The following is a 26,703-nucleotide window of genomic DNA, read 5'->3' as shown; positions in this document are numbered from 1 at the left end:
TGTGAGCCTCTGCGCCACTTTTCTGGCTCTACGTCACACCTTCATTTGCTCCTGTACCTCTAAAATGATGTTGTCACTTGGGACAACTACTTCTCTGCAGCAAATTCTCTAGATCTCCCAGCTAATGTCTTCATTATCCTATGATCTGCAATGCTCTGATACCATGTGAGAATTTCTGAATCTACACATCGGAAATCCTACAATAATCATTGGTTTATAATCTCCTACTTATTTTTACATTCAACAAGTTATTTAATTATTTAAAAAACGATGAAAAAACTATTGTGGACTACACATACATATAGATCATGAACTGAAAATAGAACGAGACAAATACACAAGGGATACCATTATTTTTGGACAAACGTCCCCAAAAAAACCCAATGCAAGAAAACCGGTGCATCATATAGAGGGTTTGTATTATTAAGCAAGTAGAATATGAGTACAACAGGTTTCCTCTCACACCAGGTAACCTTTCAGAGAAATCTCGGTAGCAAGAAATACATATGAGGGTTTACCTCATTCTCCAAGTCACAACTGATCCACTGAATGGCTGACTCCGACAAGCACTACAAAAATCCCAACACAATCTGCTTTGTGTGGGCTAGCGTCTTGCCTTTGGGAGACTGTATCACTTATTTGCTGGATCGATTTGCTCACAGAAGCTTCGACTTCAGCCCTCCCATCTCAGAAAATCAAACTCCTGGAAAAATCTCGAATTCCCGACGATTATCTCGCACTATGACTGTAAGAACCCTCTTGGCCTGCATCAGCTCTGCATGAGCCCCTTCCTAGGCTACATAGGCCTCTGCATTGCCTCTCTGCTTGGTACTCGTTGGCTCAAAATTCCTTTCCGATCCAACTCTTTGCTACTACCTGTCTCAATGTAACATATCACTTGTTCTATTTTATCAGCAAACCTCGCCCCATAAAAATTGAACTGACTGATCTCTCAAGGGTATCTCCAACTAACCCTCAAGCCTCCTCTTATACTTTTCCTGTTGATAAATCAACAGTCGAAATTAAGTCCCTAATCAACGGCTAAGATTAAAACAGAGTTGATCCTCATCACATAGAAGTTTCTCACCCATATTATTATTACCCATTAATATTTTTATTTTCCTAAGTTTAGACTTAGGAACCCATTAAAAATATTAATTATTTTAATAAATCCTCGTCCAGGTGGAATTTATCCAAATGATTTATCGTTTTTGTATATCTCATGTATTCTAGCCCCTCCACAAAATTTCAAAGCTAGATCACATCTGATGCTACCCAAAATCAACAAATACGAGCATGAAGTACCTTCCAAAATAATAATAATGTTGAGAGATACATGAAGAATCACAAGGTGGACTTAGGGGAGTTAGGAAAAACAAAATAAGTAATAAAATCATGTCTTAGATCAGAAATTTCATCTTCCCAAGATTTTATTGGTGGTGTTTAAAAACATCATTGCTCTTATTTATGGACATTCATGTGCCTATGACTTTTTGGATAACTTGGGCATGCAACATGAAAATAATGTTAGACTAATTCATTAAAACAACTAGGGTTCATCTATAACTTAATTTTAAAAGAATAAGAATCTCAAACAACCCACATATCTTAGAATAAAACGCATGATTTAGCATGTCATTTTACCTCACCTATATATTTATCTACGATCATTCAAGTAGAATGCCTCACCATCTCTAGTACTAATTGTCTCTATTACTTCTCATACTCAAAATGAGGTATGAAGTATCATACATTTTAATGAGTGCTTCCTTGTCATTGTTTATAGTTTGAGGTTTGTAACCACAACTATATTTGTAAAGTGGTATACAGATGCACTTAGTTTGTAATCTTGAAATACAAAACCACCCTTCTTTTTAGTCTATCATCCTATGTCAATATTCTCCTTTAAAATCCATTAAACTAATTATAAATTGAATGACTTCAATAGCCATTAATGAGATATTCAGAGTCTACTTTCCCTCTAAGCAATGTGCCAACTAATAGTTAGTGCCCCATTCATTATCTTTTGAGAAAACCACTGCATATATGTGCCTTGAAAAAAGTGGAATGTTGTCGTGTGACTCCACTAAATTGTCAAAGCATATTATATTCACAATAGTTAATCAAAATTAATCTAATATTCCCCATTTACACTAAACTTGGTTGTATGAAATCTAAAACATGAATATAATGTGGTGAAATAGTTGGTTGGTCCTCCTTCAATTGGGATAATTCAATAGTTATACATTAACCAATAAGCAATGATACACAATTTCATCTATCAACTTAGTCAGTGGATTCACAACGGTCACATTCACCATTACTGCATGGGCCACAAAATCATGCAATTTTTCTTGTCCATATTTCAACTATGGTGTTGTTTATGGTCCAAACAAACTAAAATCCCCAAGTTCCACATACCATTTTTCATTCATAGTATGTGATCGCTTCACATCAATCATTTTCAAAACCTTTCCTTATCAATTATTCACTTTCTTGTTCTCTCTACCATTATTGAAGAACACCATTCACCTATATATTTTTCATATCTAATAGGATTATTTGTCACAAATTTAAATTCTTCCCCACATATTGTAGTTTTGATGCATATGCTAACTCCTTCATGCTCTGCTTCCCAATTAATTGTCTTTAAATAGTTCCAATTATGTCACACCTTATATTTTTATGTTCAACATACACTAAGTGAAATAGATTAACATTTTTTAACTAAGTCACACAACCATCTGACCAAATACAATGATGATTCATTTACATATTATTTTCCTCAAGTAACTATAGAAAAATTGAAAGAAAAGGTACCTATCATTACTTATGTAGAAGTGGTATTCCTACAATATAACTCTTTTATCTTTGTTACTACATGGCCTATGCTTGTATGTGATATGAACCATTAAGTTGACATGCTTTGAGTGATAATGTTGCCTTTGAATCTTATTTTGTGGCTAAAGAGTGTAGTTCTTAGCAAAAAGCAACCATTGATAATATAGTACCAATGGGAAAGGTATCTCTAACAATTTTAAAATGTTTGTCTTTCCATCAAGCCACATGGATATGTTAAACATCTTATTGGGTATTTCTAAAAAAATATTTGATAAATTCATAGCCTTGTACACAGTGATATAACAATAAAGATATGTATATAAATTCATTGTTATAATAATTTTCCCATCGCATTTCAAACTACAATATGAAAGAAAAGATAACATTTGGGTATGCATTACTAACTTGGAGTGTGTGTATGCGTCATTACAAATATGTTTGTGTGTGTAATAATAATAACCATAGTCAATGTGGTGCACAAAACAATAGTTGTGTTTGATGGAATGCACATCCTCGGGAAACCCTCCATGTACTCTCCTCATTTCGAGGATGGTACCTACCATAAATTATCTGGTTGCAGTTTTGGTAACCAACCTTGAAGGGGACATTAAGTGAGGCCAATAATGTTCACATAAGAAGCCAACCCGGGAGCTTGACCCTATGACCTCTTGCTCGTAATTCATGACCTCTTGCTCGTAATTCATGGCACCCAGCCATTCAATCCAACCCATTAAGCTATGGTATCTACAACCATATGTGTTACATATTGTGTTTAATTTAACATGCCAAGGCTTGCATCTCTCAGGTCAAGAAAGTGTTTAAAGTGGGTTTCACGGTCCCTAGAACCCTTTCTCAATTTTAGTACATCATTATAGTTGAAAGAAGGCCTAGATTTCTAGTGCCAAAAGTTCTACACTAGATCCTTATTTTCTCTAATTAACTTCATGTCAAAATGAGAAAAATAACATTGAAATCCCCCAAATTGGTCTCTTATAGTATCAATGTTGTCTCACCTAATAGACTACTTTTGAATGGTTTTTACATTACATTTAATGAGATGAAATGTTTGCTTCAAAGAACAATATTTTGTTGTGATCTTACTAACAATTGATTGTGGCAATACATGTTGGGTTGTATTATAGTCTTTTGAACAAGTTTTTTCCCTAGTTCTAAGAAAAACATGCATGAGGATTCTAACAATATGATTATTTTTTTATGAACTTTAACTATTTTAATGCCTAAAATCTTCCTCACAACAATCAAAACCCTAGATTTTAATAAAGATAGAAATCCTTGAATTAGTTTTTTTATTCAAAACATTATTTAATAATTTTAAATAATTGATGACTGATCATTTAGTTAGAGAACTCACTTTCAAGGGATGATAGATTACTTTCGTTCACTTAAATTCATTTAGGAGTTAGGAGTTTTTTTTCTCAATCTAAGTATGGATGATAGACCCACGTTTTGGTACTCATCACCTCTCTATTGCATACTAAATGGAGTTCTTACCCCTTCAGTTACTTCTAGGTCCAATTTTGGAAGATAATGGGTATTCTCATGACTACTTTTAGGAATGTCTAATTATTCAACAAAAAATTCACCATGAAAAAATTATTTCCTAAAAACTATCCATTAGTTGTTTTTCTAATTTCATCCCTCAAATAGTTAGCTATAAGCAAATTTTTCATCGTATGTTCATTCACAACTTATTTTGATGAAATAGTCATTGGAGGTTTACTATATGTCAAAATTAGCTATAAGCAAATTTTTCATCGTATGTTCACTCACAACTTATTTTGATGAAATAGTCATTGGAGGTTTACTATATGTCAAAATTGGATTAGCTTCTAATAAAATTTCATGATTTTCCTAGAGGAGAAACAATAACGACATGAATTTCCCCAACACAGAGTGAGAATGACATCTTTATCTAATTTATATATATATTTAAATCTTATTTGAATAAATGTAGAGGCTTTTTGCTTCCATGTAAAAGTGACTAATTGCAATCATAAGCAGTATGTGTTAGCGATCTCCAAGAGCAGGCTATGCAGCTTCTCCGGTGCGGAGAAGAATGGACTGTGGTCTGTGTCCACACTGTAAACCTTCTCTGGTGGCGAATTGGCGATGAACTCTTCTTGTTTGGCAAGACAGATCGCATTATCTTTAATAGTTTTGATATAAACTCTTGGAACAACCCCATATCGCTCATCTGTGGTCTCCAGGCTCAGGCTTGCCAGTGCCCTGGTTGGACTTGGTCGGATTAACAGAGAAGCCAGTGTGGCATCCTGTCAACATCAAATTATATTTAGTGCCACTCCTCTCAAGAGATTCTTCCATGCCATTGCCAAAATTATATTCCCCCTGCTCAGCAATGTCTCGGTCCACCTTCATCTGCAGAGGTAATCCATCTTACTCTCAACTATATCTATATTTTTATTTGATTATAATTATGTCTTTAAAAGAGGAAAAATCCTTACCATTTCCTTTTCGCGCTGCATGGATTCTCCACCCCGAAACATAAGAGCGCAGACATACACTGCTACCGCAATGAGATACGGGAATTCTTCAGATCCACGGGCTACGCTAACGCCTCCCAAACTGTGTCCCACTAACACTATCTGTGCTCTCCGTAGCAGTTCGAAAAATTTTCATGCAAAGAGAAATTGGAAGCCTCAGGTGAGTCTTCAAAATCAAATGGACCAAAATACAAGGATATTGATTTGGATAACCTAAACAATCCCTCTTAAACCTATAACAGAAATGCAGTACTAGCACATTTCAGGGATCCAACCAATTCATAGTTACCAGATCAGGCCATGAATGACAGGACAGGTGAAAGCATCCATACATCCGGAATCACGTTACAGCTGTTTGTTTTTTCAGCAGTTAAGGCTGTTTGTGACGGTAAATTTGTTAAATTTATTAATTTTAATTAGATTAAATTTTTTTTATAAGGTGGGAAAACCTACCATAATTTAGTTTTGAAGATTTGGGTTGACCTATTTGGAACCAACAAGTGTGGTTCATCTTCAAGACATGATGAAGAAACAGATCCAGGAAGAGGGCTAAATAGGAAGACAGATCAACCTAACAGTTAGAAGAAAACGGTTATGTTTGACTATGGGGGAGAGAGCTAGAAGAAAATGGTTATGTTTGATTATGGGGGAGAGAGAAGACCGATTGATAATATTTAAATTAATAAATATATTTATATATAATTTTTAACTTTATTGATTAACTAGCTAACAACTATATCCGATAATATTCATTTCATTTTTTACTTTATCAATATATATATAAATAACTAAAGGTTAAAACTAATAATAATGATTAAATATATAATATATATACAAAAATAATATAAAGGATTCTTAATAAATATCTACTCATAATTTAGTTGTCAAACCAATAGTGAGCTCATCACCATTATTAAAAAAAAACCACGCAACGTGGAATAACCTCTTGGTGGTGCTTTGGGTCTTGGGTCGTTAACCTGTTTCCTTGTGTCCGCGAAGACAGGTTGACTCATCACCATTATTCAAGGAAAACCATGCCACTTGGAATAACCCATTGATGGTGCATTGGGTCTTGGGCCATTACCCTCTTTCCTTGTGTCTGAGGAAGATGAGCTCCTAGCCAAGTAAAAGAAGTTTTAGGGCATACTCGAGGCCTAATTGAACTAAAACGTTATCATGATATATTGTCATAAGAGAAAGTAGATGTTATGATGATATATTATCATAAGAGAAATTTTTGGCCAACACTTTTCAAACTAACAGATGTGATTCATTGTCATATTAATCTTTTTAATATAATAATATTATCTTTTTTAAATTGATTATACGATAAGCGTTTTCGTTTTCTTCTAAAAACTCTCCAAATGTCACTCTACATTGGTTTGCACCACGGATTATCAGTTAAAAAATATTGAGGTTAAAGAATGACATAGGCTATCTTTAGCATCGTGGACGTTAAAATAATTTCTTTTTTTCTTTCTTTCCAATTCAAAATACATCTGTGTAAATTTAGATAGATATGTTATTGGTACAAATTTAATTGATGAAATGAGTATTATCACAACAAACCCTTTGTTTTCTCGTATTGGGATGCCAAACTCATTGTGGAACCTTCACAAGCTTAGACTATAAGATACAATAATATTTCTGGTCACAAATAAACACAATATAAAACGATTTATTTGATAGGTAAGAAATTTAACTGCACTTCGAGGGTTAGAAACTGAATTCCATCCTATTTTGTGATGGTGAAACACCCTCGTTTAAGCATATCTCTTGGCACAAAATTTGATATGATAGGCCTATATTCTTTCTCAAGAGAACGGTACGGACGTAGATGGTATCATCACGACCTCTCTTTCCGTACCGCTGGGGATGCTTAACGCCACTTCGCCAACTGGCGTTACCTGCGGTGATTACTAGGAGTAGGTCTACCTAGGCTGTAGAATGGCCCTTTTGCCGGCACCGGCCAGAAAATCGTCCGGCTCCGGCTATCGAAAATCTCTCCCTCCTCCGCCACCATCTCTCAGCTCCACCACCTTCTTTCTCCGCCACCCTCCCTGACCGCCCTGACATTCCCTGACAAAAAAACAGGATGCAGTTAGAGCGCCTGACATCCTTGACCGATCGGGGATGAGCTAGAATTCATGCGGGGCAGTAGAATGGCCGATTCGAAATGGTCACCCGCGCCATATTCAAGCTCTGATACTCACTACCTGCTCTGCTCTGCGCTTCAGCTGAACTGGCTGACCCCTCTGCGATTCCACACTGCAGCTCGGAGGCCAGGAACTCCTCGCAGGTACCCTTTGTTATCAGTTCTCGATGTTCATCCTTCGAAATTTCAATCGGGGGTCACCATTTCGAATCGGCCATTCTACTCCCCCGCATGAATTCCAGCTCATCCCCGATCAGTCAGCGATGTCAGGCGCTCTAACTGCATCCTGTTTTTTTGTCAAGGAATGTCAGGGCAGTCAGGGAGGGTGGCGGAGAAAGAAGGTGGTGGAGCTGAGAGATGGTGGCGGAGGAGGGAGAGATTTCCGGTAGCCGGAGCCGGACGATTTTCCGGCCGGTGTCGGAAAAAGGGCCATTCTACAGCCTAGGTAGACTACTCCGATTACTAGTGTCTCTCCATGTGGTCAGCCCTCTTTGTGGACTAGTACCAGGAAGGAGGCTTAACAGCAGGATACAGACATGCACTTGGTTTACCAAAGGTTTTGTGGTCCAAGTGAACCAGTGCGCGGCAGGAGATATTTTGTTAAAAAAACATAGATGAATATAGTTATATAAATAAAATAGTGGTAAATATTTATATGTATCAATTTATTATAATTATTAAAACTATTATTTTATGGTATATATTATATTATTAAAAAATAATAATAATTAATTATATTATATTTTTTATTATTAATAATTATAAAAAGTATATATGATTATTAAATATGAATATTTATTTTTATTTTATTAGGAAGATTTTTAAGTTTTAAATAAGATTTCTTACAATATTATGGGTCAATACCATGGTTTATCAATACTATATGTCCAAATAATCATAGCTCAGTAAATACTTTGAGATAAATATCAATATTCCATTTGTAAATAACTCTAAAAATATCTCTAAGTAGGCTTTGTTAGCATATCATGGCTTATCAATACCGTACAGGCAAAAAATCATAACTAGTTTAATCCTTCTAATTACATTTTTTCATTGATCAATTTAATTAAAAAGAAAAAAAAGACATAACTAATTTTAAAATAAATTAATGTTACTACTATTAAAACCCATCAAAATGAACTTAAAATTGTTTAAGAAAAAACATTTTATAAGATTAATAAATAATGATACTGAAAGTCGTTAATATAAATGATGTAGTTAAATAGATGTTATTTAATTACGTCATAAGTCATTCACTTTGAGAAGAACTCCCCCAGCTGTCACTCTACACCGGTCTGCACTGTCGGATTGAATAATAGACGATTGAAGAATATTGTGTTGTCGGATTGGTACAGTTTCAACTATTTCAAATTGATACAATTACAAGACATTCCATATAACCCTCGATGATGGTGAGCTTGAAATTCGCATTGCATTTGATAGCTCAAATTCCCAAATGCGAGGAGACAATGAAGGGGGTTGATTAGTAGAGATGATGAACCCTAGTTTTAGAGGAAAAAATGGGAAGAAGACTCCTTTTGGAGGATCGACGACTTTGATGCATCGACGGAGGAAACCAAGCTTAGAAAGATGTATAATAGCCAATGTCTCCAGACTTCCATTTCTCTATGGAGATTTATTCGTCGAATGTTGATAATGCCCGTTAACCCTACGGGGGTGCCAGATTTATGAACCTAAGCTCACGCAATGGATCAAAGACAATATCAAAACCCTTGCAACGTCACCATCTTAGAGCTCGAAGGCATGACTATGGACAAAAGACAAGATAAAAGCCCTAGCAATGTCACCATGTCGGAGCTCAAAGACATGACCTAAAACAATGAGAGGGTTTTTAAGCTCACCGCCATGGGATTTGGCCTCGACTGAACAATCTTTTCTTTCATTTCCAACTCCACCAATTTACACTCCCTCGATTTGTCGACAACTATTTAACCAGTGAGATATCGACGAGATATCGACGAGGCTCCAGTATCTGGTAAATCTCATAGTCTGATTCTCCTGTCGTGAATCGTAGTTTTATTTGTTGCTCTGAGCCTGTTTTCTAGAAGCTTCCATGTTTTCTCTCTACACAAGTCTTAGAGTCTTAGTACGAGAGACGAAAATGTGATCTCTTGTTATGAGTTAATATATGGAGTTTTGAGTGTTGTACATTTTTTCTTTTCAATTCATGTATTCAATTAGCTATGTTTTCATTGATCTAGAATACAAAAAATAGTTTTGAGAGTTCATGGAATTTCCAGGGTGTAGCATTTGTAGTTTGCAGGTTTGTTTACCATATAATGGAATTTTAACAATTACTTCCTCAAAATTTGTCATAAGGACTATTTCCCTTTTGATTTGAGTTATGTTGCCACTTTATCCCCACTAAGGGGTTTTCAATCAAAATAATTAACATAGGGGGAGGGGATAATAGATAATGAATGAGGCAAAAGTTGATTACGAATGAAATTTAATGGCATCTCGTTGTTGTAGTCATTATTAAGCCCTTAAACGAGTTTGGATCTCACAATGATTTAACGTGTATGTTAATAGTGGTGCCAACTAACTACTCAATTAAGAATATCATTGGGAATCAATTCCTTGGACTAACTGCTCAAGTAGGAACATCAAACTAACCACCCACTCAAAATAATGATAAGAGTTTGGAAATTTATAACAACTGAGTTTTGGAAATATATAACACATATTTAATTAGGTAATCACAACCATAAATCAAAGGAAATTAATAAATATTGACAAATTCTTGTAGCTATATCGTTGCCACTAAACATTTGACTATTTGAAAGTCCTAGCATCACATTAACAATAAAGCATTAGTCTATTCTATAAACCATCATGTGTCGTAATTGTTACAATTTTGAGCCAACAATGTTGTTCACCAGAAGCTACCATTTCCCTAGAAAATACAAAAATATGTCCCCTACCATCACTCACACATGCCTTAAATTTAATATTTGTAGCTCCCATCATCAGGAATCCAAGCCAATAGGCAGAGTAGAATCCCATCACATCCTTCTCAAGGGCAGTGCACAAGATCTATTTACTTTTCATTCTGCAGGCATGAGCACCTTGTGTATCATCCCCTTTTATAATGTCTTCTAGGCTTTAAGCATGTTGCACAACCACTACCCCCATTGTGCTTGAACTTTCTCCCTCACAAGCAAATAAACCCACCATTAGATACAAATGTTGGGGGTGATTGAGTTAGGTGAAGAAAATAGAGTAGGAATCACCGATACATGGGTGGAATCCCTGGCTTCATTGACCTAGACATTCACAAAAAATATCAAGATCCAACATCTACATAGTACAATCTAAAGGAAATAACTCCAAAGAGTGCCCTTAGTGAAAAGGTCAATCATAGGCTCTTCATTCAGTAGGAATGAGATCCTTGCATATCATCCCCTTTTATAATGTCTTCAAGCACCACCACTCTCTCCAATGTGCTTGAACTTTCTCATTCAGAAGAAAATAAAACCATAATTAGATACAAACATTTGGGATGACTGAATTAGGTGTAGACAAGTAAAGTGGGAATAACAACCATTTGTGCATCGGTGCAACCCTTTGCTTGATTGAAAAGCATCACAAAAAATCCAAGCTTCAATATCTGGAACCTAAAGGAGATGTTCCCAAACAATTCTCTTCATAAAGCAATCAATAATAAATTATTCATTTTGCATGCATGAACTCCTCATGTATCATGTACAACCACTCCCTCCATGCACTAGAACTTTCTCCCAAGTGACCAAATAAACCCACTATTAAACACATGCTAGGCGTGATTGTGCTAGGTGTAGACAGGTACAGTAGGAATAGAAACAATTTTTTCATGGGTGGAATACCTCGCTTCATTGAACCTAACATTCATAAAATTTCAAGCTTCAACACTACAACATAAAGGGAGACAGTCTCAAACAGTGCTCTTAACAACATAATTAATCATAAATAGGCCATCTTACCTCTGCAAATCTACTGATAGATATGATTTTTGCCACAAAAGTTGATGTTGAATCATTATCTCCTTAACATCACGAATAATCTCCAAAATCACAGAGCCCATCCTTGAAAAGATGAATGATAGTTAGCGCAAATGTGAAGGTTTTTGAATAGCCAGCCATGAGAAGTATTAATAAGCCAAAATGAAATAGGTATCTTTGCACTGTGATGGGACAAAGCATGCTTCTTCTGCTCCTCGTCCACATCATGCAACGTAATGTTTGGTTATGCACATACCCTGTCTCCATATCTTCATCCAAACATTCCAATTGCACAAAAAACTCTGGTGTTGGTGAGTGTATTAATTCTCCTACTTGGAATGAATATACCTTGTTATTAATCTCAATCCAGCTATGCCTTAGTATTGTTTCAACCTTTTGGTCTTTCGTAAAATTTCTTACTTTTTCTACTTCATCCAACCTTATAGGCTTTGCATATATGTTTGACAAAAACATATAATGTGCAAAATTTTGGGGGTTTGACTTAAAAAGATAGTTTCTTGCATGTCTAGCAAGCGTTATATTGTTATGGATTTTTCATGCACTGAGAAAAGACCCCCATACAACTGCATTGTATTCTTAAAGGCATGTTGCTGATAAAATTTTGTGCCTCGTAAAGGTTTCAAGTGCGGCCTAGAAGATCAAACATACAACAATAATGCTGTATTGTAGGGATGATATTGAATTCTTTATTCATGGAATATAAGTATTTCCAACCATGGTCTACTAAACCTACATGGACGCATGCAAACAGAACACCACCGAAGGTGACACTGTTGGGTTTTATGCGAGAGTGTTGCATATGTTCAAATAGTTGAAGGGCTTCCTTGCCAAATTTGAGAATACCATATCCTACTATAATAGAAGTGCAAGAGTGTTATCGGGAAAACTAGTGTCTATTTAGAGCTGCTAGTCCCACTAAGACAGGTAGCTATCTTAGAAACAAACAGATTAAAGTTACTTGTGTTTTCCTTTATGAGATATAGATGAGAGAGAAGCAGAGAGCACCAACCTCGGTCTTTCGCTAGTCCCTTTCATAGAGCTTTCGCCACTCCTTCCTCACTTGTCCTACTTCAAAGAAAACTTGTAGAGCCAAGGCAGCAAATTACCATCAAAGCATAGAGATCTATAACCATAAATAATGTAGGATCAGATGTACATTAACCATATAAATGCATACACAAACAAGATTCAGAGATATACAAGCATATGGAGGAAAACTCAAATAGCTTTATTGATAGAAGTAGTAGAAGAGAGGATTACAACCAGGTTGTTTGATCCAGCATAATCCTCCCAACATGAAAGCCCTCTTCACCTCATACAAAGCAAGATCACCCAACAATGTCTTCAAAGAGAAACCAACAGCACTTCCTCGCAAATTATAAAATTCCAGCCTTTGGATCTCTTGGATGAGGGATCTATATATAGATGTTTACAGGAGAGTGAGTCAGCTTCTAGGATTTTGATTAGTGTCATTTCACTGATAGTTCTTGGTTCCACTTGGAGATTTCAGATCTCTTACTCATCCCTGGGCGAATTCAGAGAGGCAAGTGTCATATGAGTAGTTTCTAGAAGATTCTATGGGTTTCCACCTAGCACACTGCTTCTGCCATTTGTCTTCTCTCACTCATCGCACCATATAGAAGGGCTTTACAGTATGCATCACACACCCCATGTGTAATAGGTGAGATGCCTTGCACCCTATGCATGGAGCAGTTTGTATGGTCCTGTTTTGACCAATTCTAGGTAGTTTTTCATGGAGAACTTCAGGGAGATGATGTAATCAGCTGAACTTGTTCCTTTAGGGTATGAAACAACACGTTTAAGGGTTTGGAAGCCCTTGGTTTATGGACATATGTGATTGGGGTTGCAGTGCCCAAATATGTCTATAACAGTTGCCCCCTAAAGCATGAGGTCGTAAATCTTTTGATGTCGGGTGAAATGCTTTATAATGAGGATCCGAGGTTTTTCGAACTGGAAGGTGACCTGTAATAAGATACAACACAATACATTATCTTCACAATATTCTCATGATCTAGCTGAGGCAGGCATTCCCATGCTCAGCTTTATAAATTCATATTCATGTACATAAGACAGACAATCGTCTATGTGGCAGACTGATGATTCTGGTAGAGCCATCATCCTTTAGTTTGGATGATTATCTGTGCAACAATGATGTACATTTGATGTCTTTATTTTCTTGAATATATCGCAGCCCAGATGGATGAAATTAGATCCAGGGTCTTCAAACTCGTTCAATCTTCACCCAAAGTACAAGTCAATCCATGTGAAAAGATGTTCTAATGTCGAACATGGAAAGACATCGCCTGATTACCAGCCAATGATGTAAGTTGTTAACAGGCGTGAGAGGAAACACTAATAATGATGATGACCCTCAAGGTACTGTAGTACAATTCACATTGTGTGAAAACATGAGCTGATGTCGAACACCACGTAAAATCTTTTAGTCAAAGGCCATTGATGTAAACCTGTCACCGGAAGTGAGAAACTTACCATTGAGGCATGCAAGCTTCAAAGTACTAAAAGGGTTGTCCCTAAGTCAACTTCTTGGATAATGAGCTGATGTCGACAAGAAGTGACCCATCGTAGGAGGGCCTTAATGAATCCCACAACTATGACACGGAACGGAGCAAATTATTTTGTGGAGGTGAAAATGACCTGATGATACAAGGTTCAGGGTGGTGGTCTTGAAAAATGGAGAGTGAAGGCATTGCAGCGGATGAGACGTTAGCTAGGTTGATGAATTCTTTGAACGAATTCTCTTGAACATATCGGAAACACTGAGATGGATTGGTAGTGTTAACCCCAAGATGGATGGTACGGTGGACCAACGGTGATGTGACCAGTGAATGGAATAACTCAACCCAACTCAATCATGGTGATGGAGTGACAGTGTCATGTTTAAGAGCGACCTGCTACCAATGAAGCTATTCAAGTTTTCTTCCCCTTTTTCCCCAGTCATTGCTAACCAGTACCTCTTTATTTTTGTCAAGCTTACAGAGGATAACATATGCTTGTTCTATAATTTTCCCTTCGGGCAAACCCATCGCTATGTTTTAATGAGCTTAGCAACAGTGAAACTCGCTCTTGTCTGCATGGACAATTTTGTCGCTATTGTTTTAACAAGTTTAACGACAAAGATAACTCGGTCCTTTTCAATTTTAGAGAGTCTAAAAAGGGACGTAAAGGAAACTCCAATGGTCCTTTTTCGTAATGTAATCCCTTAAGTCCAAAAAAGTGTAAAATAATATGAAAGGGATGACTTTTCAATAGTTTTAATGAGCTGAACAAGACAAGCGCTCGATCTTTTTGTGTAATAATCCCTCAGGTCCAAAAATATTAAAATCTAGAGGAGGGATGGCACTTCCGGTCACTTTAACGAGCTGGAGAGGCCAATTGCTCAGGAATATTTTAATATTTTATGAGTCAGATGAAAAGAACTTAAAGGAGACCCGTTTTTTGAGGAATGAGTGATTTTTTTGGATAGCAACTGATTCCAGGTAAGGTTTGGAACATTCCAATCACGGCAGTGGAAAGAGGGTGGCTAATAGAATCACTCGTCGCAGTTGTTCCTCAAAGGGGTAAACAATCAAATGGAGGCGTATGATCGGCTAAAAAATAGTGGAGGTGATGGTAAGAACACAACCAAGGCTCAAAAGCTGATAGTCATGCGATGAAAATGGTTATTTACTAGAGGTGGGGTTCATTTTTTAATGAGCTTGAACTTTATAGAAACATTTGCTCATTGCTAGATTTATTTTTTAATGAGCTTGAACTTTGCGTAAAACTGCTCATGGTGAGGTTTATTTTTTAACAAGCTTGAACTTTGAGTAAAACTGCTCGTGATAATAGTCAGAGATGTTCATTTCACCATTAACACTATGTTCTTTTGACGGTCGTGCTGCCTGTTCAATTACTCCATCAAATTGATTAGAAATGTGAATACATGCTTGAAAAATGAGTTAAACAACCATATTTTAAATGAACTATGTGAATAGTAACATAAAAATAGTTTCTACCTCTCATTTTTACCATTTCATTTGAATTTGGGATTTTTGGAGCTCTGGAGGAGTTTCCCCCTTTGATTTTCACCATCTGATTCCGAGAGATTCTGTGGACTATTTTCAGTCTCGTCTGGACTAGGTAGGAGCTAACCCTGAGCTCTTCAATTGCATTCTTTCCTTTTCTGATTTTGAGCATGCTTTCTTGTTCTTCTGGACCTCTAGGGTTTAAACAATTCTTTCTCTCCCCATCGCACCCAATGTATATCGAAAGGTGTGATGCATACTGAGCTGGTCATTGGCGAGTCAAGATGCATCTCACACAGTACATAGCTGGGGTGCGATGGGTGCAAAAGGGTAAGTTTATCCACTGTTTTTTATGGAAAATTTTGCCTATTTTTTCCTGAATCAGGATCCTAATTCTTCTCTTGTTTGTTTTTCAGAGATTCATTGGATCAAGATGGTCATTACATGGCATGAACACGAGCATGAAGAAGAGGACATGGTTGCTTTACATGATCTGGGTACGGTGACTGCTTTGCGGAACTGTGGTTTGCTCAAATTCTTCCGCATATCCAGCATGAGGCAACAAATCAATTTGTTGCAATATTTTCTCAATGCATGGGATCCTACCAACCAAGTGTTCCAGGTTCGAGGTAAATCCATCCCTTTGACAGTTGAGGACATCTACTTCTTTACCAGTTTATCGAGGCGTGGTGCGCCTCTCTCACTATCAGGATCCGCCCGTGGAGGTGAATCCGTGAGGGATTATATTCGTTGATTCTGTAGAGATGGATCTCAGTTAAGCAGGGATGGCAAGATTAGTATTCGAGATGTCACTGACTGGTCCTTGAGGACTATCTTATTCACCTTTACTAGATTGGCTGGTAGTGTAGCTCTTCATTTGGCCAACAGGTCCTATATGAAGTATGCTCTGGAATGCCTTGAACCAAAGGTATTCAACTGGTGTGATGCAGTACTTCCAGTTATAAAGGAGTAGCTCACCAAGGTGAAGAACGGAAGATCTAAGAACTTTGGTTATGGTTCTATTCTCACTACCTTTGCCTTGGAGAAGATCCCACTGATGCAGCCACAATACATTCACTCGGACCGTCAATACCAATGGAATCACGGATGCAGAGATGGGTCAATATTATTGCCAGACATGCTGTTCAGTCACAGATTTCATTCTTTGATGCCTTCTTTGAGTGGTTTGACCGTTAGGAGATGGTCTTTGCTGAGTATCCATATGTTGGGATGGATTTCTGGGGTGACCTAGATTTTATGCTGCCGACTAGAAAGCAGTGGGGTGCTATAGGTAAATGTTCTGACCATATCCCTATTTATTGTTTTTATAATGTTCTTATGTCTTTTAATGCTATCAATAATAATCAAACTCATATATTCACGCAGATATTGGACCCATGCGACCAACAGTGTGCCCGAGGGTAGCAGCTATCGTTCCAGTAGGAGAGGCTGTAGGGAGGGTTGTCCTTCGCAATCTAGACGTAGCCGAGACCCTTGCAATATTGTAGGATAATATCGAGAGTCTCTCCCTTGGTATCTAGGATGTGAGGACTGACGAGTTACCTCTGAGATTACAGTGCCATACTATTGGTGTGCCAAGTCGATGGACTAGGTTCTTACGTATGATCGCACAGGTAGTGACTTTTTATCACCAGCACCATTAGTCTAGGGTGCTTCTCTACATTTTTGAGTTTTTGGGTCATGTGACTGATTTTGCCTTGGACACAGAACATTTTTGATAAACTATAAACAGTTATATATATTTTTTATTTTTGGAGCTTTATTTTGGTTAAGTTATATGATCTTGATGAAAATGTTGATTGAAATGCTTTCTTTTATAAATGCTGAAAATGTCTATCTAACACATAATTTGCTAATGAATCAGTTAATGTGTTTAAGTTTCTAGGAATGTGTTGATATTGAATAGAATCAAACTGCCTTTCCAAAATCTTGACCCTTAGGAACATACGATAGATAGCTGGATTCTGAACATAATATATGCCAGTAAGTTGTAGGATGACAAGTTGTGAGTCTAGCCTGACAAAAATTCGGTGTATGCCACATGCAATGGCATTAGAGAGAAGTTCTATCAACACACTATACTCAACGATGTTGTTCGTTGATCGACCAATAAATACTCCTCTGAAACCCACTAACTCATCGCTTGGATCAAAAATGGCCCAGGCCGCAGAAGATAGGTTTCGCGTACTACGGATAGCCCCATCGGCATATCCAACGAATAATTCCAATAGGTTCGACATCTGCAACAAATTCAAGAATGGATTACCTAACCAAAAAGATCACTCTTGACAAAAACAAAAATGTAACAAAAGCATATAAAGAGGTTACTATACCTAGTCAAGCATAGTAATGCTTAAGGTATAACCCGTTTCGGGGTTGCGCAAATGGAATTCCATCATAATCTACTAGCTCGTAGGCTCCTTTTTCTAACACTCGTTTAACAATGTAGGGACCCATCCACAAATATTGGAACTTACCTACCCCCAATTTATCGGATTCCTGATCGTAAAGCAATACCAAGTCACCTTCTGAGAAGACACAGGGTTTGACATTTTTGTCAAACTGTGCCTTAACTCGTTTCTTATGGGCTTCATTAGCCAAGGCAACGTCATGACGGGTTTCATCCAATTGGATTAGTTCTAAGAAATGAGTCTTTTCCTCTGAAGTTTCGGGGAGAAGGTCGATTGCGAGCTTGAGAGATGAAATCTCACATTGAATTGGTAAGACAACTTCCAGGACATACACCAGCTGAAAGGGTGTACACCTGGTCGTATTTCTTATCGAGGTTCTGTACGCCCACAAGGCTAAGTACAGGATTAGGTGCCAACTCCATTTGTGGACTCCGGTCATCCTTTGCAGCATGTGCTTTAGGACTTTGTTGATGGCCTCAACTTGTCCGTTAGATTGCGGATAATACGGAGTAGAACTGTCGTGGGACAATCTTAGTTTGGCAGCCAATTCGACCATCATGTGTTTGCGAAAATGTGATCCATGATTTGTGATTATAGCTTGTGGAACACCAAACCTAGAGACTACATGATTAAAAAATAAAAGAGCAGCCATTTCACTACTGTTGTTTAATGTAGGCATTGCCTTGGCCCATTTCGTAAAATAGTCGACTACGACTATGATATACCCATGCCCCCCGGCCAAGGTGGGGTTACATGTCATGAAATCTATGCCCCATTTGGCGAATGGCCCAACAGCAACTACTGGTTGCAACGGTGTGGGTGGTATTCTAGTTTTGCAGATGAAGATTTGACAAGCATGACAACTTTTGACTGCAGTTACGCAATCTTTGAGCATTGTTGGCTAAAAGTAGCATGCTCGTAAAATCTTTTGTACCATGGCGTAACTAGATTGATGCCCCCCACATGGGACTTTTTCGGCCTCCTCATGGGTAAGGCACCTTCGTAGAACTATATTGATACCATGATGGTAAAGCGTGTCACTGACGATCATGTAGTCTTTTGCTTGGTATCAAGTACGTCTTTGTTCAGAGCAAGAGGTATTAGGCCTGTATGTTTCGGTTTGGAGATAGATGACTATATCTCTGTACCACGGATTGCTCGACGATATCAGAAACAAAGATTCATCCACGATTGTTGCTTTGGATGTTGAATCGTTGGACGATGATGGGAAATCGCATAATAACTCCACGAAAGCTAGAGATTTCTTTGATCTGGACTTTACGAATTCCAGATCAAACTCTTGCAAAATAGCTATCCACATTGAATATTTTCCCCCAAGTAACTGACGCGACAAAATGTAAGTCATTGGGTTGCAATCTGATAAAATGGTAGTTTTGCGGAAGAGGATATAGTGTCGCAATCTTTGCACTGCTTGAACAGCTGCAAGAGCCAGCTTTTCAACATAGGAGTATGTGCTTTCTGTATCATTTATGTTTCGGCTTAAATAACAGATAGGATGTTCAATTCCATTTTCTTCTTGAACTAAAACCATTTCGATTGTTGTATCTGCTGCAGCTAGATACAAGTTAAAGTATTTTTGATAATTAGGAGCGTGCATTAATGATTCCTTTATTAGGGATTCCTTTAGAGCATCAAAGGAAGCTTGCGCAACCTGATCCCAGTTGAAGGGTACTTTTTTTTTCAAAAGACGTGTATAACCTTTGGCAAGTTTGGCGTAATTTGGAATGAACCTCCTCAGAAAGTTTGCTTTCCCTTGGAGTTTCTGAATCTGAAGCAAATTTGAAGGTGGAGGCATATCGATGATTGCCTGAACCTTACATGGGTCGAGTCGAATTCCGTCCTTAGAAACCACAAAACCAAGTAAATGACCAGAACCGACACAAAACGCACACTTGTGTGGATTGATTCGTATCTTGTAGTGTTGGCAACATAGAAATATGGCTCTCAAATGTTGCGAATGATCAGTCCGCTTTCGCAAATGAGCTGGAAGATCATCGAGATATGGTTGAACGATGTTCTTGATGTCATGGAAGTTGTAATTAATAGCCCTCTGAAAGGTTGCCCCTGCGTTCTTTAAATCGAAAGGTAATTTGCGGTAGGCAAATGTGCCCCATGGACATATAAATGCAGTCTTCGACTGGTCCTATGGGCGGATATTTATTTGATTATAGCCAGAAAATCCATCCATAAATGAAAAGATTTCGCATCCAGCGCATTCATCAATTATCTGGTCGATGAAGGGTGTAGGGTAGTTCTCCTTTGGACAAGCTTGATTTACATCCTTGTAATCAACACACAATCTAATCATTCCTTGCTTTTTCATCATAGGAACAATATTCGATACCCAATCAATTAGAGGAATCTGGTAAATGGAACCAACATGTAAAAGTTTTTCAACTTTTGCCTTGATGGCAGCGGATTTCTTCGGGTGCACCTACTGAAGTCGTTGTCGTATCGGTTTGACATCTGGATACATTTTGATTTCGTGTTCAACTATGCTCAAGTCGATGCCTGGAATTTCTTCATATGACCATGCAAAGACATCTATGAATTCACGAAAGAGAGCGCAATATATTTCCAGTTCTGAAGAAGAACAAGATTTGCCGACATGAATATTCTCTACAACATTAGGTTTGATCGAGATATTTATGGTGATAGTTTCTTCAATATTGGATAGATTTTTCTCAAATTCCACCTTATTTACAGTATTTGATAGAATATCAAAAACTGAAGGATGTTCAAGGTCGTTGGAATGATCTTCATTGTAATCCGGAAGATGGGAACAATGGTGGTAATCTTCCCATGGTGCCTCTCCTATCATCATCGACTGAATAATTCCTTCATCTGTAGAATGTACATATGACCAAGGATCTGAAGAGGTTCTATATTCCTTTGACCTATCCACCCAAACACTCGATGAGCATTGATTTGGGTTTTCTACCCAGGCCAAGAAAATTGATTGCTACAAAATCTCTATTGGGCTTGGAGGCAAAACCTGTTGATGATCCATGCTAACAAGATGGTTGGAAATCTTCTGAATGGAAGATATCATATTGCAGGTTCCTATTGTTGTCACTTCCACCAGATTACTTGGAGGCGATAAGGAAAAAGAACCCATCAAGGTAGGGTCTTTGAGTAGGCCTACTCTGACATTTTGAAGCGAACAAGAGCTTCCATGGATCATTGGAATGCTTCCTGTAACTTGTGAACTGTTGGGGAGAAAGTTTGGTTGATCAACGATCGTAATTCCTCCTTGGAAAGGAAATGCAATCTTTCTAAAGTAAGTTGGTACAACAGCAGCCATGGCATAAATCCAAGGCCTTCCTAGTAAGATATTGTAATTGAGGTTTCCATCGATAACTTCGACATCAATTTCTACTGTTTTGCCCCCCAGTTCAACTTGTAAGTTACTTAAAATCCCGTACGGTGTGTATGTTCGTCCATCGAATGCCTTTAATGTCATTGATGATCTTGACAAGGGTGGTGATCCTAAAGTTTTCCAGTAGCTCATTGACATAATCTAGGTATATGCCCCTTCATCAATAATTGTTTGATGAACAGTTTTGTTGAGGGTTTTCACTTGGATGAGGAAAGCGAGTTGAGCTAGTAACTGAGGTTCAAATCCTTTATGGTTAAAGGCCACCAGATTGGAATCCACTGGGTCAATCCCACCTATTGCTGATAATAGAGCCTACTTTTGGGAGGCGCAATTTTGCAGTACTTCAAGTGTTGACATAGTGGATGGTGATTGGGCTAGATCCTCTACTATATTATAATTTTTTGTTGCTCGGGCATGAGGATTAAATGTTGATTTGTGTACTACTCCTTTTGGCAGCTTTATTGTTAGCTCAGGAATGATGGGTGGCACAACTTCGGTTGAAGTTGTTGTCGAACTACTAGGTTGATCGGTAGCCTTGTTTTTCGACAGCTATGGATTCCCGTAATATTTGTTCCTTGTCGATATCAAAGCATCATTTTGTTGTTTCGAAATGAACATAAGCACTTGGGATGGGGAAGTATTGTCACTAGCAACTAGATTACTTTTTGGGTTTGGAAACGGGTCAATCAATACCACTGAAGTTCTTGACTTCTTAAAGATTTTCTTAACTTCAGCTTTATATGGACATTCTCTCATCCAATGGTCCTCATCACATATGAGACATGGCTGATTAGGTTTCTTTTGCCCAGAAGGGTTTGCAGAAGATTTTTCAGGAGACAAATCATCTTGTTTCTTCTTTTTTCTTTTCCCTTTTTTCTTGCCCCCTGGTTGCTTTGGTTCTTTGCCTTTGTCGATCGACACGGCATTAACCTCTGAGGCAAGAAGTTCTTCATTTTCATTTTGACCAGAAACTATATGGGCCTTCTTAGATGTAGCCTTCATGAATTTCGTGCTGGTTGTTCCTATCAAACCATTGCTGGCATGAGAGTCTTTGCTTGATTTAGGAGGAGGAGGAACAGAAAACTCTGGTCCAAGGGCATCAAGAATTTTGTCATAGATCGTACCAGACTGAGTATAAATCAAGTCTAGATATTGCGCATGAGCAATAACTTTCTCTTCAGTGACAACTCCCCCCTTAGCCACATCTTCTGTAATAGAAGGTAATAATGAATTAATAAACCATTCAGCTATCAGCTGATCAGGAACATATGTTTTTACCATTCTGCGATGACATCGCCACTCATGAATATGATCAGATATGTGAGTGGCTATCATCTGCTTAAAATTGGTAAGAAGCTCCATTCCTATTTCGTACCTTATGGGTAACTGAAAATGGGTTAAAAAGGTTGTGGCAAGGGCACTGAAGTTATTGAATGAAGCTCTAGGCAATTCGATGTACCATTTTGCTACTGGACCAGTTAACGTTCACTGAAAAAGGTGAAGCCTAATCGAATCATCGTTGAGAGTGTTGGACGAACACCATAGATGAAAATTCATCACATGATTCGATGGATCTTCACCCAGATTCCCATTGAATTTAGGAATATCTAGCAAAAGTTTATGAGGAATTGCCAGCCACCAAGGGGCATAAGAAATTGGATCATTTGTTAGCTGATTTAGATCTGGTAATTCCAACGTTGCGACGAAGGGCAACTGTTGATTTAGGTTTGGCGAAGCATACCCAGGATAAGATGGGATCGCCTGAGCAGTGGGTCTTTGCATACCAGCATAATGTATTTGATGCTGATAACTTTGATAAGGTTGATGGGCATAACCATTATGATATGATTGATGGTGACCGTTTTGAATATACGGTTGCCCATTACCCGCAAAGCTTTGTTGCTTAGGTCCTCGGTAAGCTTGCTGGAATTGCGGTTGTTGATATTGCACTAGCCATGGTTGTGAAACCATTTGCTGTTGTCCAATATTGGATGTTTGACCAAGATGAGGGGTGATAGTACCCGTTTGAGCCTGAGTCGCTTCAGTTAAGGAGCCACTAATTGGCGATTGTGGTTGAGTCGTTGAGACAAGAGGCTGTTGTATTACGACCTGAGAGACTTGAGGTTGACATACAATAGGCAGTGCTTGTACTTGCGACACAGTTACAATAGCTAGTGTAGTGGGAATATTCGACACAGGTAGATTTGGTTGCATTGAATATACAATTCTTGGTTGTTGAGGTCGTATTGGCACCCAACCACTGGATGCAATTCTAGCTTGACTCGAATTTTGTTGTGAACTCTCATATGGTTGTTCTCTTGGAGGGAACAATGAAAAGGCATACTGCCCCCCATATGGCGGAAATCCAGTGTTCAAAGGAAAAATTGGTCCTTGTAGACTGGACTGCCCAAATTGATACTGTTGTGGAGGATCAATTTGTTGAGACTCAACATAAGAAATTCTAGATATTACTCTGGATGAACAAACGAGAACAGACCACACTGTCGAAATAGTCCCTGGGTGGACTCCATCTAGCAGTTGAGAGCTAGTTGGGACAGATGGTACACCAGTGAACATTGTCGGAGTAGTGGCAGGAAGTTCTACTACTGCTATATCGGATGACATAGTCCTAGATGTCGATGGTTTTTCAGACATATTGAGTCTATCCAAAAGACTTCCTAGCGATTCTACAGGAACTTGCGATGAAGGTTGACTATCTTCTGAATTAGAAGGATATAGGTGGATCTGAGTTCCAAAATGTAATGGGGTACTGGATGGAAGATCCTCCACAATCTCTATTATTGCAATCAGTCCAGGTGGAAGAGGCAGACCGTCAGGTCCATAAAATATTTCTGGTGCCGAAGAAGGTGCACACTCTCCAGTGACAGATGTTGGAGGGTTAACACTTTCTGAATCAGTCCTAGATGGAACTGGTTTAGGAATAGATGTGTTTACCGTTATAGTAGGATCAGTTCTAGTGTCCTCTTGTAACTATGGAACTTCTTCTATAGAGGTAGGGTTACCAGAAATAGTTGGAGTAACTAGAGTCTCTGAGGATGTTGAAACACAAGTTTCGAACAAACCAAGGGAATTTGACCTAGTTAAACGAGATCGCTTGGCCCGGAATGGTTTCATTTCCAGAGTCAAAGACGATTGACTCGTTAGTCTTCATGAACGATGGGGTTTTGATTGAATTTCTTCCACGATTGTGGATTACTTGATCAAATAAAAATAAAAAAGGGGAAAAAGTTATTCCGAATTAAATGAATTTATGACGCTTTGACACAACTTACTTTTTCAATTTTTAAGAGTTGATAAAAAGCTAAAGATGACTCTAGTCGCCTTCGATTTTTTAATGAGCCTAAAGAGACAAGTGCTCAGATGGACCTTTTCCTTCAAGGAGTCTAAAAAGGAACGAAAGTGACTACTCTAGAAATCTAGACAGAGGGATTACCAAACCAATCACAAAATTGCAGAATACTTTTTATGGTACGGCAATCAATCTTGCCGAATGCTGTGTTCAGTGCACTGCGATTGATATGGCGGTAGACATGGCTTCCTAAGGATAAAGGATGTAGCCTATTGTGGTCTCCCAATATATACTCGACGGTACGTGGGAGCACAAGTCCATACTGGCACTTGTTGTCTCAAAGAGGAGGAATCACCCAACCTACGATGAAAGCGATAATTACTAGGCTTTATGACATCGGAATACATCTCTAGCCTAGACTTCTAAATGTCGTGCGTTAGGTTTCAAAGCGTTTTTATGTTCATTGAATTTATTTTACAGTTGATCTTTCTTAAGAAGTTTGCCTTTAAGGTTCACCGTGTGATGTAGATATACAATTCCTAAATATGCAATCTAAGATGATAAACAGTCGTTTATTTTCTTTTTGCAATGAAAATCCTAGCTACTAAGGAAAGAGAAATGGAATTCTTTCAACATAGAGCAGAGAGCACACACTAGATGCACTATCCTAAATCAATCTCCACAGGTAGTCTAAATGCAAATGCACATGCATGTATTTGTTCTCCGCTTTCTTAATGTGTGAATGACAAAAAGAATTGCTGAGTACAGATCTGAACTATTTTTCTTTCAAAGTGATAGTACTAACAGTTTTCTTTTCAAAAAAGAAAGGAAGACGAAGACGACACTTTGCAATTTTAAATTCAAAAATGAAAGGAAGACTAAGACGATACTTTGCAATTTCGAATTCAAGAAATGAAAAGAAGAATACTTTGTGATTTCGAATTCAAAAAACGAAAGGAAGGCTAAGACGACACTTTGCGATTTTGAATTTGAAAAACGAAAGGGATACTAAGAGCTACACTTTCAATTTCAACTTGAAAACTGCTTTCGACACTTCAAAGAATTGATGATTCAAATAAAAAACAATGGAAAAAGTGTAATTGACTATCAAAAAGAGGAAGAATCTTTTCTTTGACTAAAAATGACACTTACGACACTTTCAAATCAAAAGACGACAGTTCAATTAAGCTACTGTTTGAACAAGAGAACTGTAAATGACGAAAAATACATAAAAAAACATTCACAGTTCCTTATCGATGGAGGCTGAATAATGCAAAGGAAGATGCTTTAAACAGAGATATATTGATCACAGATAGCAAAACTACTGAATAAAGCTGAAGATGATGAAGAAAAAACCAAAATTTGGAGGCAGAAACAATCTCATCTGATCATCGCACCTGTAACACAAGGAAACGGGGATGCATCTCGCCTACAACACATAGGAGGTGTGATGCATCCAGACTGCCAAGAAGAGATAGTGCGATGGTCTAGGGACAAGACTGAGCTTGGTTTTTTCTCATAGTTTTCAGCTAAGTTCAGGGATTTAGGCTGAGCTAATGATTGTCAGTAAACACAAAGTATAGGGGCTAATCTAATGAGGTTATTTGAGCTACTGCCAGGGCACTTAGGATGTTTGAAAGCTAGATGTTTAGTCCATAAACCAACCCGGAGATTGACTGAAGTAGTGTTGATCTACTTTGCAGTTGCATAGAAAAATTAGTTCGAAGGCTAGCTGGCTTAACTTCAGGCCCCGTATGTGGTTTATAAAGCAAACAACATTAATGAAACAAACAAACTATTCGCTTCCAGTGGGGTCGCAATTTTGTTATTAGGAAAACTAGTGTCTATTCAGAGCTGCTAGTCCCACGAAGATGGGAAGCTATCTTAGAAACAAATAGATTAAAGTTACTTGTGTTTTCCTTTATGAGAGATAGATGAGAGAGAAGCAGAGAGCACCAACCTTGGTCTTTCACTA

General features: G+C 37.9%; 1 pseudogene across 1 annotated transcript in view; it reads right to left on the bottom strand.

Annotated features, from left to right (window-relative positions):
• Positions 1 to 4,853: 4,853 nt before the first annotated feature.
• LOC149263688 (methylesterase 17-like) overlaps positions 4,854 to 26,703 on the bottom strand; it is a 127,234-nt pseudogene continuing 105,384 nt past the window's right edge. Inside the window, exons 2-3 of the transcript XR_016249712.1 lie at positions 5,325 to 5,465; positions 4,854 to 5,238 (exon numbers count right to left, since the gene is read on the bottom strand). The product of XR_016249712.1 is annotated as a methylesterase 17-like (transcript). The remainder of the gene's footprint in view (positions 5,239 to 5,324; positions 5,466 to 26,703) is intronic.

The sequence above is a fragment of the Pinus tabuliformis genome, chromosome 6 (genome assembly GCF_031772625.1).
Source record: "Pinus tabuliformis cultivar Carrire ecotype Pingquan chromosome 6, CPIR1, whole genome shotgun sequence".
In the NCBI taxonomy this organism is placed as follows: Eukaryota; Viridiplantae; Streptophyta; class Pinopsida; order Pinales; family Pinaceae; genus Pinus; species Pinus tabuliformis.
The sequence above is the reverse complement of the archived record's forward strand: the minus strand, read 5'-3'. Positions and strand labels throughout refer to the sequence as shown.